Here is a 15082-nt window from a genome sequence, read left to right on the forward strand (position 1 = left end):
CATACTGGCTGGGGCTTACACGTCCTCACCAAGTGTGTGTCTCCAGGGACCTGCAAGTGACAGGAGTGAGTAGGAAGCACGTTTCAAAAGAGGAAACTCCAGGCACTGAGCAAGAGCTCAGGGCCTGACCTCGCCCTCCCCTCCAGGAAGGGCCCTAAGGAAGTGACATCTGTGTGCCCGGAGCACAGAGAGGGACCTGCTGTGACTGGAGGGGGAGCATTCCCAGCAGGGCCACTGCTGTGCACAGGCAGGAAGGCTGTCACCACCCTGAGGAAGCTGGTGGCTGCGCCAGCCACACCCCTCTCCGGCCTCACTTTCTCCCTGGTCAAAAGACCGCCTAGCAGGCAGGGATGCTGGAAAATTCTCTGGGAGCATTTTAGGGGTCAGGCAAGTCACTTGATTTCCGTGCACTCTGTGAGAGGGGGACTTGCAAGTTGTGTCCATGGCGCCTCCTGGGTCCCAGCACAGCCGGGCACACAGTAGGTGCTGAGATGAGTGGATCTCCATTTCCTCGTCTGTGAGGTGGGACTATGCCGCTGTGGCCGCTGGGAAGAGACGAAAACGCTCTTCACACGAGTGGGCCACCAACACTCATGCTGTCACCTCCCCCTACCCCTGGTGGTAGGGCAAGCCTCGGCAGGTCCCTGTTGTCTGTTGTTAGGTGTCATGAGTCAGTTCGTAGCCACCCCACGTGCAACACAACGAAACACTGCTCAGCTCTGTGCCAGCCTCACAATCGCTGCTATGTTCCAATGCTTGAGCCCGTTGTTGCAGCCGCTGCGTCAATCCGTCTCATTGAAGGGCTTCCTCTCTCTCACTGACCCTCTGCTCTACCCACCCCTGATCGGGCCCTTCTGTCAACACGTCCAGCGCATAAGAGGCGAGGTCTCCCCATCCTTGCTTCGAAAGAGCATTCTGGCTGTATTCCTGCCAGGGCAGCTTTGTCCATTCTTCTGACACTCTGTGGTACATTCAGTATTCTTTGCCAACACCATAATTCAAATGCATCGATTCTTTTTCAGCCTTCCTCATTCATTTAGACCCACAGTGACACCAGAGGACTAGAAACTGCCCCAGAGGGTTTTCTAGGTTGTAATCGTGATAGGAACGGATTGTCAGGTCTTCCTTCCCCAGAGTCGCTGGGTAGGTTTGAACTGGCAACCTTTTGGTTAGTAGCTGAACGCTTAACCATTCTACCACCAGGGCTTTTTTTGAGACTCCTAGAGTCCTTGAAAATGACCCTCTCTGGGTACTGGGAGTGAGGAAGGAGATGAGGGGTAGACTGAAGCAGTCTTCTGAGTCCATTCCTCGAAGCACGTGACAACAAGCCTCATTTACAATTAAGGGAAACCGAGGTGCAATAACAACAACAATAATAATAAATAAAATCTCATGTTTATTGGGCATCTGCTCTAAGCCAGGCACTGTGCTAAGCCCTTTGACCCAAATTATTTCATTTAACTCTTTCAACAGTTGTCACAGGAAGGTACTGCTATGGGTCCCATTTTACAAGTGAGGAATTGAAGACTTAGGGAGGTAAGTCAAGGCCACACCACCAGCTAATGAGGAAGTTGGGGTAGGAGTGAAGATCTGACCTCAGAACCCAGGATCATAAGCCCGGCCCTCCCAGGTGTGGGAGCGGGGGGACGAAGGCCCCCTAAGAGGGGAATGGAGGTGATAGGAGTGGACACAGCCCTCATTAGGGGCTGGGGAGATAATTCCAAGAGTGAAAGCTCAGGGTTTAGTCCCAGGTTCTTTCTACCCTGGATAGCCCAGGGAAACAGAGCAACCAGCCTCCAGCCTATGCCATCAACCTGGAGTTTCCTCTGCTTCATTCATTCATTCATTCATTCAGTCAACAGAAAGCATAACACAGGCTGACACAAGGCCAAAACCATCCATTGAAGCAATAAATGTAAATGGATTAAACAGGCCCATTAAGAAACAGAGACTCCTATATCAGATCAAAATTCATTCATTTATTCATTGGGCAAATATTTATTAAGTGTCTAATGTATTCAAGGCCTTGTGTTAGATTCTCATGACACAGTGGAGAACAGGAAGTTCACGGAAAATCTCTGTTAAAGAACGAGAAAATTGGGGAAGGATTGACCTGGGCAGAGAGACCAGTAGGCTGAAATGAGCTTGAAGCATGCAGGGCAGAGGGAGCCTGGGGTGGATAAGGCGGGAAAAGTCCTCAGGGCCGGAGACCCTGAGCAGACAGGCGAGGCTGCAGCCAGCACTGAAGAGGGTCGAGATGCAGGAGCCGGGTCCTGTTTACACAGAGCTGTGGGTCCGCGGCTGCTCCTCACCCTGCCAGCAATCCCAGCTGGACTCTTGACCTTTCCCAGTCAGGGGCCCTTCCTCCTTCTTGAATGGACCTAAGACATCTGACTCCGGCTTCCCCTCAGGGAAGAAGACCTACCATCCCACCACGAATGGAAGGCCTGCTGTGTGCCAGCCCCGCCACTGGTGGTTACACGCTTAATTAGCTCATTAAACCAAAAACTAAACCCACCGCCATGGAGTTGATTCCAGCTCACAGTGACCCTGTAGGACACAGTAGAACTGCCCCATAGGGTTTCGAAGGCTATAAATCTTTATAGAAGCAGACTGCCTCATCTTTCGTCCATGGAGTGGCTGGTGGATTCCAACCACTGACATTCTGGTTAGCACCCAATGCTTTAACCACAGTGCCACCAGAGCCCATTAGGTCCCGCCATTAGATTTTTTTCTCCCAATTTTGCAGAAGAGAAAACTGAGGTCCAGAGAAGTATAGTGACCCATCTAAGGCCATGAAGTCAGTGAGTGGAAGGGAGAGGGCTTGAGCCCTGGTGTTGGGCGCGGCCTGGCTGCCTCCCACGCAGCGCCAGTGGAAAGACGTCACCTGGCTGTGTGACCTTGCACAGGTCCCCTGATCTCTCTTACTTTAGTTCCCTGTCTATAAAGTGGTATGTGAGATCACGGTCATAACCCCAATGTCCCCCTCACTCAGGGCATGCGGTGGTGGCGTTCCCAAAGCATCTTCTTACTTCATCCTCACAATGAGGCTCAGAGAAGGGAAGTGATGGTCCAAGGTCATGGCCGTATGTGAGAGCGCTGACTGTGGGTTCCCCTGAAGTCTGTTCATTGAATGGTGAACTCCCCAAATGAGGACACCCAGGGAGACCCTGGGATGAGGGGGCACATGGATGATCAAGGGGAGAGCAGACCAGAAACCAGGACACTGCATCCCCAGGGAAGGTGGGGGCCTGACCTCTTAGTCTCAGTTATTTTCTGAGAGTGGAGAGGGGCCCTGGGAAGTCTCCCTGCCATATCCCCCCTAGGGTCATGCCCTGGGTCCTGCCCAAACAAACAGGAAATGCCAGGCAGTCCTCCACTTCCACCCCCACGGCCGTGGGAAGACTCGGGATAGAATTCCATGCTTCCAGCACAGCCCAGCTTCAGTGGGACCAAGGACTGTGGGACCTGGGGCAAGCCCTTCCCGCACTCTGGGCCTCAGTCTCCTCCTCTGTAGTCACTGGCTCTGGGCCAGAGACAGATCTGCCACCTCCCGGCAGTAACTTGGGCAGCTGGCTGTCCGTCTCTGAAGAACAACTTTTGTAAAACGGGGGCCAGAGCACACAGAACACACCCCACCAACTGAGCCATTATCACTCCAAGCAAGGGCACCGCGGGGAAGGGTGGCTTCTTGGAAAGATCACCATGGCCTTCTGAGTATGACACCCTGCTTTCTTGGGACTTAGGACCACTCCCGCTACTTCTCAGAACCCCGGTGTCCCAACCTGGAAAAGAAGCACAGTCGTGACACTGACTGGATCCTTGGTGACGGCAGGGACTGGATGGCAGGGAAGGGATCACAGAGGCGGCCTGCAGCCCACGTCCCCATCAGGAGAGGGTGGCTTCAGGTGAGGCGTCCGACGAGGCTTGTGCAGGGCCTCCTGGTCATTCACTTCTTCCTCCTCTTCTTGCTTTGTAATTAATATCTTATTGAGCTTTTGGTGAAAGTTTACACGTTAGGTTCCCATTTGACAATTTCCACACAAATTGCTCGGTGGCATTAGTCCCATTTATCACAACGTGTCAGCATTCTCTTTACTTGAGTTCTGGTTGCTCCATATCCAGTGCTCTAGTCTCCCTGGCCCCTTATCTTCTCATCCCTGCTTTTCAGAAACTGATGCTCTTTTGCTCTCATACTGATGGTTTTTAAGCAGGGCACTGATTTTGTGGGTAATGTCCCCTATTTTGTGTGCCACTTTGCTATCTCACCGAAAGGTGATATCAGGGGATGGGCTTGCTTCTAGGTTTAAAGGATGTCTCAGAGTGACCGACAGTCTCAGGAAGCCCTCTGTTCTTTACCGTTCATTTGGCTTTTTATTCTTTTTTTTTCCAGTAAGAATTTGAGTTCTGCTCCATATTTTTTTCCCCATTCTGTCTGGTACTAACTATTGTGACCTTGGCCAGAACAGTCTGTGGTGGTAGCCGGGCACCATCTAGTTCTTTGGGTCTCAGGGCAGATGAGGTGGTGGTTGTCCAGCCTGGCTTCTTCCCTGTGCTCTTGGTTACCTTCTCATTGTTTCGTTCCAGGAGAGTGGAGACCTGTAGTTGTGGCCAAGATAGCCACTTGCAAGCTTTTAAGGCCCTAAGTGCTGCTCATTTCACAAGGATGTAGACCTTGATTTCTGTGAACTGTTTTGACAACTGTGAGTAGTTCCATAAGACTATGGTCCTAAGTCCTCAAACCTAGAAACTATTGTTGGAAGGTGTTTGGCTACATCTCAGGAGTATCCATATTTGTGTCATCAATGAATATATGTGTCTGCACCCACCTATTTGAATTTACACATACCAATAGATACTACTATCTGTTTCACCTGTCTTAGGCTGGGTTCTTTACAGAAGCAAAACCAGTGAAGCTTAGAGAGAGAGAAAGAGAGAATTGATCTCAAGGAAATGGCTCACACAGTTGTAGAGGCTGGCAAGTCCCAAGTCTGTAGGTCAAGTGTCAAGCTGGAGGCTTCTCCTGACTCATGCAGCTGCAGAGGCTGATGAACCCAAGGTCAGTAGGCAATATAGCAGGCTGCTGGCTTCAGAGGATGATAAATGCAAGATCAGCAGGTAAAATGGCTCACAGGCTATGAAGGCAACAATCCCAAGATAGGCAGGCAATATGGCAGGCCACTGGTTCAAACCTAGGAACCAGAGATGATGGTGAGCTAGACAGTGACCAAGATCCCGCAGAAGGCCAGAGAATTCTCCCAGGGTGTCTACACATACAGGAAGCAGGCCACACCCCTGAGGAAATGCCTTGTCAACTGATTGGCTGCTCATAGCATGTCTTATCATGGAAGCAGTTACATTGTATCAGATGTCATCATGGTGGGGTGACTACATCATAACTGCTTAAACCACTGAGAATCATGATTCAGTCAAGCCACACCACCTTAACTATCACATCACCTATGTTACCATCTGTACCTACCCATCCACCCGCTTGCCTATATCCATCCACATGTGCTCACTCATTCATTTGTACTTTGGCCACATCTGGTGTCATTTTCCCCATCACAAAAAACAACTAATCTTTACTCTATAGAAAGTACTTTCCCCTCATCCCTGGTAACTACCAATGAACATTGGTCTCTCTATAGTTACCTATTTTTGTCTTCTTATAAAAGAGGGACCATACAATATTTGTTCTTATGTGCTTGACTTTTCACTTAGCATTATGCACTCCGGGTCCATCCACATTATAACATGCTTCACAGACTCATCATTGTTCTCTATGGTTGTGTAGTATTCTAGTGAATGTGTGGACACATCATGCTTATCCCTTCATCCACTGATGCACACTCTGGTGGTTTCTCTCTCTTTTTTTTTTTTTTTTGCTATTGTGAATAGTGCAGCAGTGAACATAGGTATTCATATATATATGTATGTCATTATTTTTAGTTCTCTATGGTACATACCTAAGAAACTCTGGTGGCATAGTGGGTAAAGCATTTGGCTGCTAACCAGAGGTTGATGGTTCAAACCCACCAGCTGCTCCACTGGGGAAGATGATGAGGCAATCCACTTTTCTAAAGATTTACAGCCTTGGAAATCCAATGGGTGACTCTGTGAGTCAGAATCGACTCAATGGCAGTGGCTTGGGTTGGGTTTTTTGGTATGGTGTACACCTAGAAGTGTGATTGCTGGGTCATAGGGCAGTTCTATTTCTGGTTTTTTGAGAAAGTGCCATGGCGTTTTCCATAGCGGTGATACCATTTATGGTCCCACCAGCAACAGGCAAGGATTCAAATCTCCCTACATTCTTGCCAGCATTGGTTGTTGTCTGTTTTTTTAAAAAATGGTGCCATTTTAGCTGAGGTCAAATGGTATCTCACTGCAATTCTGATTTGTGTCTCTAGTGGCTAATGACCATGAACATCTTTTCATGTCTCTCGGCTGCTTGGATGTCCTCTTTGGTGAAGGTTCTGTTCATGTCCTTTGCCGATTTTATGATTGGGTTGCTTGTCTTTTTGTTGTTGAATTTTTGCCATTTTCTATGGATTTTGGAGTTCAGACTCTTATAGGATAAGTTGTTTCCAAAGATTTTTTCCAGTCTGCAGGTTGTCTATTTACTCTTTTAACAGTCTTCTGATGAGCATAAGGTTTTGATTTTTATGAGGTCCCCTTACCCATTCTGTCTTCTATTTGTGCATTTGTTGTAATGTTTGTTATGCTATTTCTATAAAAGACTAACAAATTTGTTTTCCATTCAATAGTACTCGGTATTGTAAGTAATCTAGAGATGAATTAAAATTCATAGGAGGTTGTTCACAGGAGCTCTGGTAGCATAGTGGCTAAAGCACTTGACTGCTAACCAGAAGGCTGGCGGTTCAAACCCACCAGCCACTCCTCGGAAGGAAGATGGGGCAATCAACTTCCATAGTGATACTGCCTCAGAAACCCAAGGAGGGGTCGCTATGAGTCGGGGCCAACTGGACGGCACATAACAACAACAACATAAAAGATTATATGTCCCATAATTTTCCTCCTTTGTGTCTTCCAGGAAGGTTATAATTCTGGGTTTAACATTAGGCCTTTGTTCCTTTCTGAGTTAGTTTTTGTGTATGGTGTGAGGTATGGGTTCTGTTTCATTTTTCTGCAGGCGACTATGCAGTTTTGTCAGCACCATTTGTTAAAGAGACTATTTCTGTCTCATAGAATGGCCTTTGACCTTTTGTCAAAAATCAGTTGTCCACAGATAGCTGGTCATTTGCTTCCATTACCTAGTGAGAATGGGTAGGTCTACAGGAGGGTGGGAAGGCAGACAGGTCTGGAATCCATCTCTTGGGGACTTGCAGGGCATCATGGAGGGCAGGGTAGGAAAAGAAGGAGGCCTGGGCAGAGAAGCAGGTCTGGGGCAACGTACTGGTGTGTGATGGACTCAGACCAGTGATCATGAAGCTGACACAGCAGTGATGTGTTTCATTCTGTTACACGCAGAGTCGCCCTGAGTCAGAGCTGACCTGATGGCAACTAACAACAGCAATGTCGCTACCATTACTATTACTGTTGCTACCATTAGTATTACTGTTGCTACCATAAGTATGCTGAAATGAAGGAATTGGCAAAGAATAAGGCTCCAGGAATTGAAGGAATACCCATTGAGATATTTCAACAAACGAATGGCGCACTGGAACTGTTTCAAGTGCTGAGCAGCAAGGACATCTCCTTGAGGACTAAGGTGCGCCTGACACAGGCCATGATATTTCCAATTGCCTCGTATGCATGTGAGAACTGGACAATGAATAAGGGAGACCGAAGAAGAGTTGATGCTTTTGAGTTGTGGTGCTGACGAAGAATGCTGAAAGTACCGTGGACTGCTAAAAGAACCAACAGATCTGTCCTGGAGGAAGTGCAGCTGAGATGCTCCTTGGAAGCAAGAATGGCCAGACTTTGTCTCCCCTACTTTGGTCGTGTTGTCAGAGGGGACCATTCCCTGGAGAAGGATGTCATGCTTGGTAAGGTGGAGGGTTGACGAAAGAGGGGAAGGCCTTCGACAAGATGGATTGACATAGTGGCTGCGATTAGTGGGCTCAAGTATAGCAGGGATCATGGAGCTGGCGTGGGATTGGGAGGTGTTTTGTTCTGCTGTGCATGGGGTCGCTATGAGTCAGAAGTGACTCAATGGCACCTAACAACAACAACAACCATTAGTATTACTCTTGCTACCATTAGTATGACAGTCGGCCCTCCATAGCCGAGTTCTGCATCTGAGGATTCAACCAACCTTGGATTGAAGATATTTGATGGACATGGAGAGGAGGAAAGCAATTAAGTGGTCAAAGCAATCTCTCAAAAGCTAAGAGGGAGTGTAAAGTGCTATCTACACTGTAAACTCAAGTTTACAGACCAAATTTGTTTTCCATTCAACAGTACTCGGTATTGTAAGTAATCTAGAGATGAATTAAAATTCACAGGAGGTTGTGTGTATGTTACATGCAAATACTAAGCCATTTTATATGAGGGACGTGAGCACCTGCAGATTTGGGCATGGCAGGGGGCAGGGCACGGTCCTGGAACCAAGGCATGACTGTACTATGATTACTACCATTAGCGTTGGGGCCAACTCTCCCACTCCCCAGCTATCTGAGATCCTGGGCAACTCATCACCTCTTGTCTCACTCAACTTCACCTTCCTCCTTCACAGAATGGAATTAACAACAGCACCTGCCCCTGGAGCCAGCTGAGGATTCCTCTGTGCCTTCCACAGACATTTATTAAGCACTTACTGTGTGGTAGGCACCATTGTAGGACCTGAGGATAAAAGCTAGGAACAAAATGGATAAAAATCTCTGCCTTTGGGAACTGATATCCTTGTGGGGAGCTAGGCAGTAAACAAGATAAATTGATGTTTACTATAGTGTATTTTTGTTAGTTTTGTTTTTTGTGCATCCTCTTTTTCTTTTTAATTGTGGTAGGTATACATGTAAATAGACCAAGAGGCAGTTGTTTAAACAGAACAAGCAGATACTGTGTGGTTTAAAATCAGGAAGGGAATGCATCAGGGTTGTGGTCTTTCACCATACTTACTCAGTCTGTATGCTGAGCAAATAATCGGAGAAAGGAGACTATATGAGGCAGAATATGGCATCAGGATTGAAGGAAGACTCGTTAACAATCTGCAACATGCAGAGGACACAACCTTGCTTGCTGAAAGTGAAGAAGTCTCACAGAATTACTGATGAAGATTAAAGACTACAGCCTTCAGTATGGGTTACAACTCAGCATAAAGAAAATAGAAGTCCTCACAACTGGAGCAATAAGCAGCAGCGCGATAAATGGAGAAAAGATTGAAGTTGTCAGGGATTTCATTTTTCTTGGATCCACAATCAACACTCACGGAAGCAGCAGTCAGGAACTCAGGCAATGGATTGCACTGGGCAAATCTGCTGCAAAAGTCTTATTTATTTGTTTGTTGTCAGTATTTTTGTTCTATTTGGGAAAAACAACCGAGAATTTAGCAATATTGTGTTCTCTCTTTAAACCTGTATATTTTGTTTACTGAGGAGAACCTTTGATCTTTCAACAAGTTATTGTTGTTAGGTACTGTCATCAGAACTCCTCCACGACACATCTGTTTGTTCTGGCAGCCCATGGTATAGTCAATAGTCTTTGGCAACACGTCATTCAAAGGCATCCATTCTTTTTCAATCATCGTTCCCCATCCTCTAGCTTTCAGATGCATACGAGGTGATTGAAAACACCATGACTTGGTTCAGGTGTCCCTCAGTCCTCAAGGTGACATCTTTGCCTTGTAACCCTTTGGTATTTATTTTTTTATTTAATTGTGATTTGAGTGAACAAATTTGTTTTCCATTCAACAGTTCACACTCACTTTGTTTCACGACAGTGACTGCATTCTCCACAATGTAATGGCTCTCTTCCCACTTCCTCCTCATGCTTACCTGTTCCTTGTGTCCTTCTTTCCTATGCAATCCTACCTCCTGAGCTATCTCCCTGTGCAAATGTTGTCCTGATCTCCCACGATGGATCATTCTAAGGAGTGTACCTATCTGGTGTATTGTTCACCTCGTAGGCCTGCCTATTGTTTAGCTGGAAGTTAAGCCACAGGAATGAGTTCAGTTCTAAGCCTGACGGGTGACTAGGGGCCAAAGTCTCGGGGTTTCCAGTCTCTATCAGACCAGTTAGCCTGGTCTTTCTTTCTTTCTTCTTCTTCTTTTTTTAATTTCAAAAGATATCTTTAAAGTGTTTAAAAGCAAAGATGTCACCTTAAAGATTAAGGTGCACCTGACCTAAGCCATGGTATTTTCCATAGCCTCATATGTGAGAGCTGGACAATTAACAAGGAAGACCGCAGAAGAATTGAGGCATTTGAATTGTGCCGTGGGTGAAGAATACCGAACGTGCCATGGACTGCTAGAAGAATGAACAAATCCGTCGTGGAGAGCGTGCCTTCTAGAATGGTGAGACTTCACCTCTCATACTGGACACGTTGTCAGGGGGACCAGTTCCTGGAGAAGGGCCTCATGCTTGGTAAATTAGATGTCAATAAAGAGGAAGACGTTGAAGGAGATGTACTGACACAGTGGCTGCAACGATGGGCTCACACATGACTGTGAGGACAGCACAGGACCAGGCAGTGTTTTGCTCTGCTCTACGTGAGGTCGCTATGACTTGGAGCCGACTTGATGGCACCTAACAAGTATAGATGTGACGAAAGAGCTCCCATTTCAACACACTTCACATGGATGGTTTACAGCGTATCCAACCAGCTGATGCAGAGGCTGACTCACGGTGACTGCGTCAGAGGAGAACTGTGTTCCTTGGGGTTTTCCAGGGCTGTTTTTGGAAGTGCATCACCTGACCTTTCTTCCGAGGCATCTCTGAGTGGATTTGAACCTCCAGCGTTCCAGTTAGCAGTCAAGCATGTCAACGATTTGTGCCATCCAGAGAGTCCTATAGTGTATTGTTGCTGTTGTCAAGCGCACCTCAGTCTTTAAAGTGACATCTTTGCTCTTTAACACTTTAAAGAGGTCCTCTGCAGCAGATATGCCCAATGCAATACATCATTTGATTTTTTGAATGCTGCTTGCATGGGCATTGATTGTGGATCCAAGTAAAATGAGATCCTTGCCAAGGTCAATCTTTTCTCCACTAATCATGATGTTGTCACTGAGTCTTCCTCCAATCCTGATGCCAAGTTCTTCTTCATATAGCCCAGCTTCCTGAACTATTGCTTAGCATGTTGTTGTTATGTGCCGTCGAGTCGGCCCGACTCATAGCAACCCCTCCTTGGGTTCTGAGGCAGTATCACTACAGAAGTAGATTGTCCAATCTTCCTTCCGAGGAGTGGCTGGTGAGTTTGAACTGCCAGCCTTCTGGTTAGCAATCAAGTGCCTTAGGCACTATGCCACCAGAGCTCCCACTGCTTAGCATATGGATTGAATTAGTATGATGGACGCAGTAAAGGAAAACAAAGGCAGAGTGAGAAAGGCAATGAGAGTGCTGTCCCCGCCCCCAGTGCTGTCCTCAGCTACATCATCTAAGGCCTACTAGTGAGCTGCACCAGGTGGGTCGAGGGGAGGAGGGAGGGAGACCGCACTGGGCTGTGTGGGCTGTGGGCCCAGACCTTTCTGAGTAAGGTGGGAGCCCTGGAGGGATCCGAGTAGGAGAGGGCCATGGTCTGACTGGGGTTTTCACAGGACCCCTCTGGCCAAGTGTGGAGAACAGACAGTGGAGGATGAGGGGAGGCAGGGAGCCCGGGAGGAGGCCACTGCAGTGGACCAGGAGGAAGAGGGTAGGGCTGGACCAGGAGGTGGCAGGGCAGGTGGAGACAGGATTGAATTCTGGGTTCTTTTTCCAAGTCCTCCAATTCTCACCAGGCTAGTTTGGATGTTTGTTTGGCAGCTGTGGAAAGGAAGACTCGGAGAGAGCTGGTGAGCCGCCCAGGGTCAAGAGCGAGGCCCCAGAAGCCCACGGGCCTGGGAAACGATGCTGAACTCTGAGCCTCATTTATGGCCCAACAAGCCTCCACTCGACCGGGAAATCCTCCACCTCCAGGGCCTCTGCTGGTCCAGACCTGCCCTCCCCACAGCCCTCCCCTTTGGGCTCCACTCCCTGATCAGGCCAGCTTCTCCCCAAGGCTGTCTAGTTATCACTGCTGTTATCATTAGGTAATTAATAAATTATCATTATTAATTCAAACTCACTGCTGTCAAGTAGATCCTGACTCATAGCAACCCCTCCTTGTATTTCCGAGGAAGTGGAAGTATCTCTATGGGAGTTGATTGCCCAATCTTCCTTCCAAGGAGTGGCTGGTTCGTTTGAACCACCAGCCTTCTAGTTAGCAGTCAAATGCCTTAGGCACTACGCCACCAGAGCTTCCCACTATGAACTATGTGAGTGCAATTACTTGATGTCTCGATGTTATAGTGCATACTATCCTCTCCATAGTAGAGCCAAGGACAGAATCTGGGAGGTGGAGGGTGAGTGTCATTGCCTGAGGTCACACAGTGGCACGACTAGGATTCGAACGCTTGACCTCTGGGTCCAGAGGCTGAGCTCTTGTCAAAGGCATGGAACAAAACAGGCCATCCAGAAGTTCCAGTTAGGTCCCCTTGCGAAACAAGTGGGGAAACTGAGGCCCAGGCAGGCTCAAGGACCTCCCCTAGCCACACTGAGAAACCCTTCCCCAGGGACCCCACCCACGAGCTGAAGTCCTCAGGTGGGCCCTGCAAGAAGCAGTGGGGCTGGGACCCATCTGCTACTTTGATCGGCTTTATGAGCCTTGGCTGTTTATGGAGTCCCCGGCCCCCACCCCGCCCCCACCCCCTGCCACCCGGGACTGTGTCTCGTCACTGGCACTTGGGATATTAGCAGTCCCAGGAGAGTCTGCCTGCTGGGGTCTTGGCCCCATTTCCTCCAGCCTGGCCCTTGCCCTGCCCCCTGGCCTTGGCCCCTGGGAACGGAGGGGCAGGAGCAGGCCAGGAGGGTCCTCTCAGGCCAGACCCCTCTTGTGGGGCCTCCTTGCAGTTCCTCTGCAAACAAAAAAGGCAGCTCAGTCCCACCTCAGGGCCTTTGCCCGTGCTGTGCCGGCCGCCTGCAGCCGCAGTGGTCACACGGCTCTTACGCAGCTGCTCCTCTTCCCTGTCCTTCCGTCTGAAGCAGCGCCCGCCCCAGTCACCCTCTGACACAGGCTGGACTCAGTCCCTCATGGCCCAGGTCACCCTCTGGGATTTTTCCTGTTCATTCTTCCTCCAGTGGATTTTCTGCCTTCCCCCAGGAGAGGGACGTGTGTCCCCAGCATCCAGCACGAGCCTGCCACACGCAGTAGGTGCTCAGTCAATACTTTTTGAGTCAAAGAATGAGAAATCCTTTCGACCTGAGAGGCAGTGTCAGATTACCCAAGAAGCACGGTAGGCTCAGGCTCACTTGTGCCTGTTTACTAATCTGTAGTGAACAGTTGCACAGCTTTTCACCACATCAGAATTCTGCTTCTAGGGACGGCTGGCATCTGCCTCTGTCCCAACCCTACAGCACTTTCCTACAGACCCAAATCTCTTAATTGTTCATTCCAGATTAGTAAATAAGCACAAGTAAGCCCATGCTTACCTTGCCTTATTGGGTAACCTACCCCTGCTAAGAGGGGGGAGCTGTGGGCAGCCTGAGGCCCCAAAGCATTTCTCAAAGGACCAACCCCCTCACTGTGCACATGCCCCGTGCTCAGAAAGGTGTTGTCATGGAGTACGGACCCCACAGCAAGGAGTGTCAGCCCCACTTTGCAGATGGGGGAACTGAGACTCAGAGACGTGACGTGACTTGCTCAGTGTCCTCCAACCTGAAGGGGCAGGGCCTGGATTCCAGCCCGGGCCCTCTGCCCCCAGCTCCCGCCCAGGCCAGCTCCCACCTCTGACAGGAAGCAGCTCAGGACAGATGTCCAACCAGCCAGGCCGGTTCTGGGGCACGTATGGGGGGCACTTCCTCCGGGGCAATGGTGAAGGATGACAGTGGACACCTGCTCCTACACCTGCCCCTGCCTCCTGTGATCCACCAACAGCCACGGGCCACAGGGGGCTGTTTTGTCCTCAGAGACACCCAGGATGCCTACCCCCGGGCTCCCCGCAGTGTGCTCTGTGACCTGGGGCAGCTGCACTGCCTGCTCTGGCCTGGGGAGGGGGGGGCAGCAGGTGGAGTATTCTATCTTTCTTTCTGAAGACACCATTGGCGGCAGCCTCCCCAGCCAACTGACCCTGGATGGCTGGGAAACTGAAGGGGCAGGGCAGGGGGCACCTGTTGGGGGCAGGCGGGTTCCAGCTTTCACAGAATTCTCTAGGTTTCTTCCCAGCAACCCTGAAGCAGTGGCTGTTTCATCCCTTATTCCAGCTGAGGCAATGGAGGCCCAGAGAGGGCAAGGCACTTGTCCAAGGTCACACAGCAAGCAGGATTCAAACCCAAGTTTGTAATATTTTTCCTGTTCTTCCATCTTGTCTCTGTTTGGTAGCTGGTGTCACTATAGTCTCTGCTGAAAGCTTACTATGTGCCAAGCTTTAGCCAAGCTCAGGTACATTCAGAACATCTATTCAGCAGATGTAGAATGAGAGCCTATTATTTGCCAAGCTCTATGCTAGGTCTGGGGGCATAGCCATGGATGAGACAGACTCCACTCTTAAGCTGGCCTTCTAACGAGGAGACAGAGAACACAAATGCAAAGCCAGCCAGCAAGGTCACTTCAGATGTGATGGGGGCGATGAGACGGAGGGAATGGGATGGGAGCAGGGTGCTCCAAGGAGGAGAGGTTGCAGCTGAGACCTGAAGCAGAAGGCGCTACCCTCCGAAGAGGAGAAAAGGTGTCCCAAGCAGCTAGACCTGTGTGACTGCAAAGGCCCTGAGGTGGGAAGGGGCCTGGTGTGGCTGTCCTGGTCAGAAGCAGGAGGAGGGTTCCTTAGGGGCCCAGGAGATGGGGGAGAGGGGTGCTCACTACATGGGGTAAGAAGGACCTCTGCTTTCTCATCTCAAAACTGAGGTCGAGCTCTCAGCAGCTCCCAAAGTTGCAAAAAGACCCCAGGGGGAG

This window comes from Orycteropus afer, unplaced genomic scaffold (assembly GCF_000298275.1).
Source record: "Orycteropus afer afer isolate SDZICR_OR568_19922 unplaced genomic scaffold, OryAfe1.0 scaffold00049, whole genome shotgun sequence".
Taxonomy (NCBI): Eukaryota; Metazoa; Chordata; class Mammalia; order Tubulidentata; family Orycteropodidae; genus Orycteropus; species Orycteropus afer.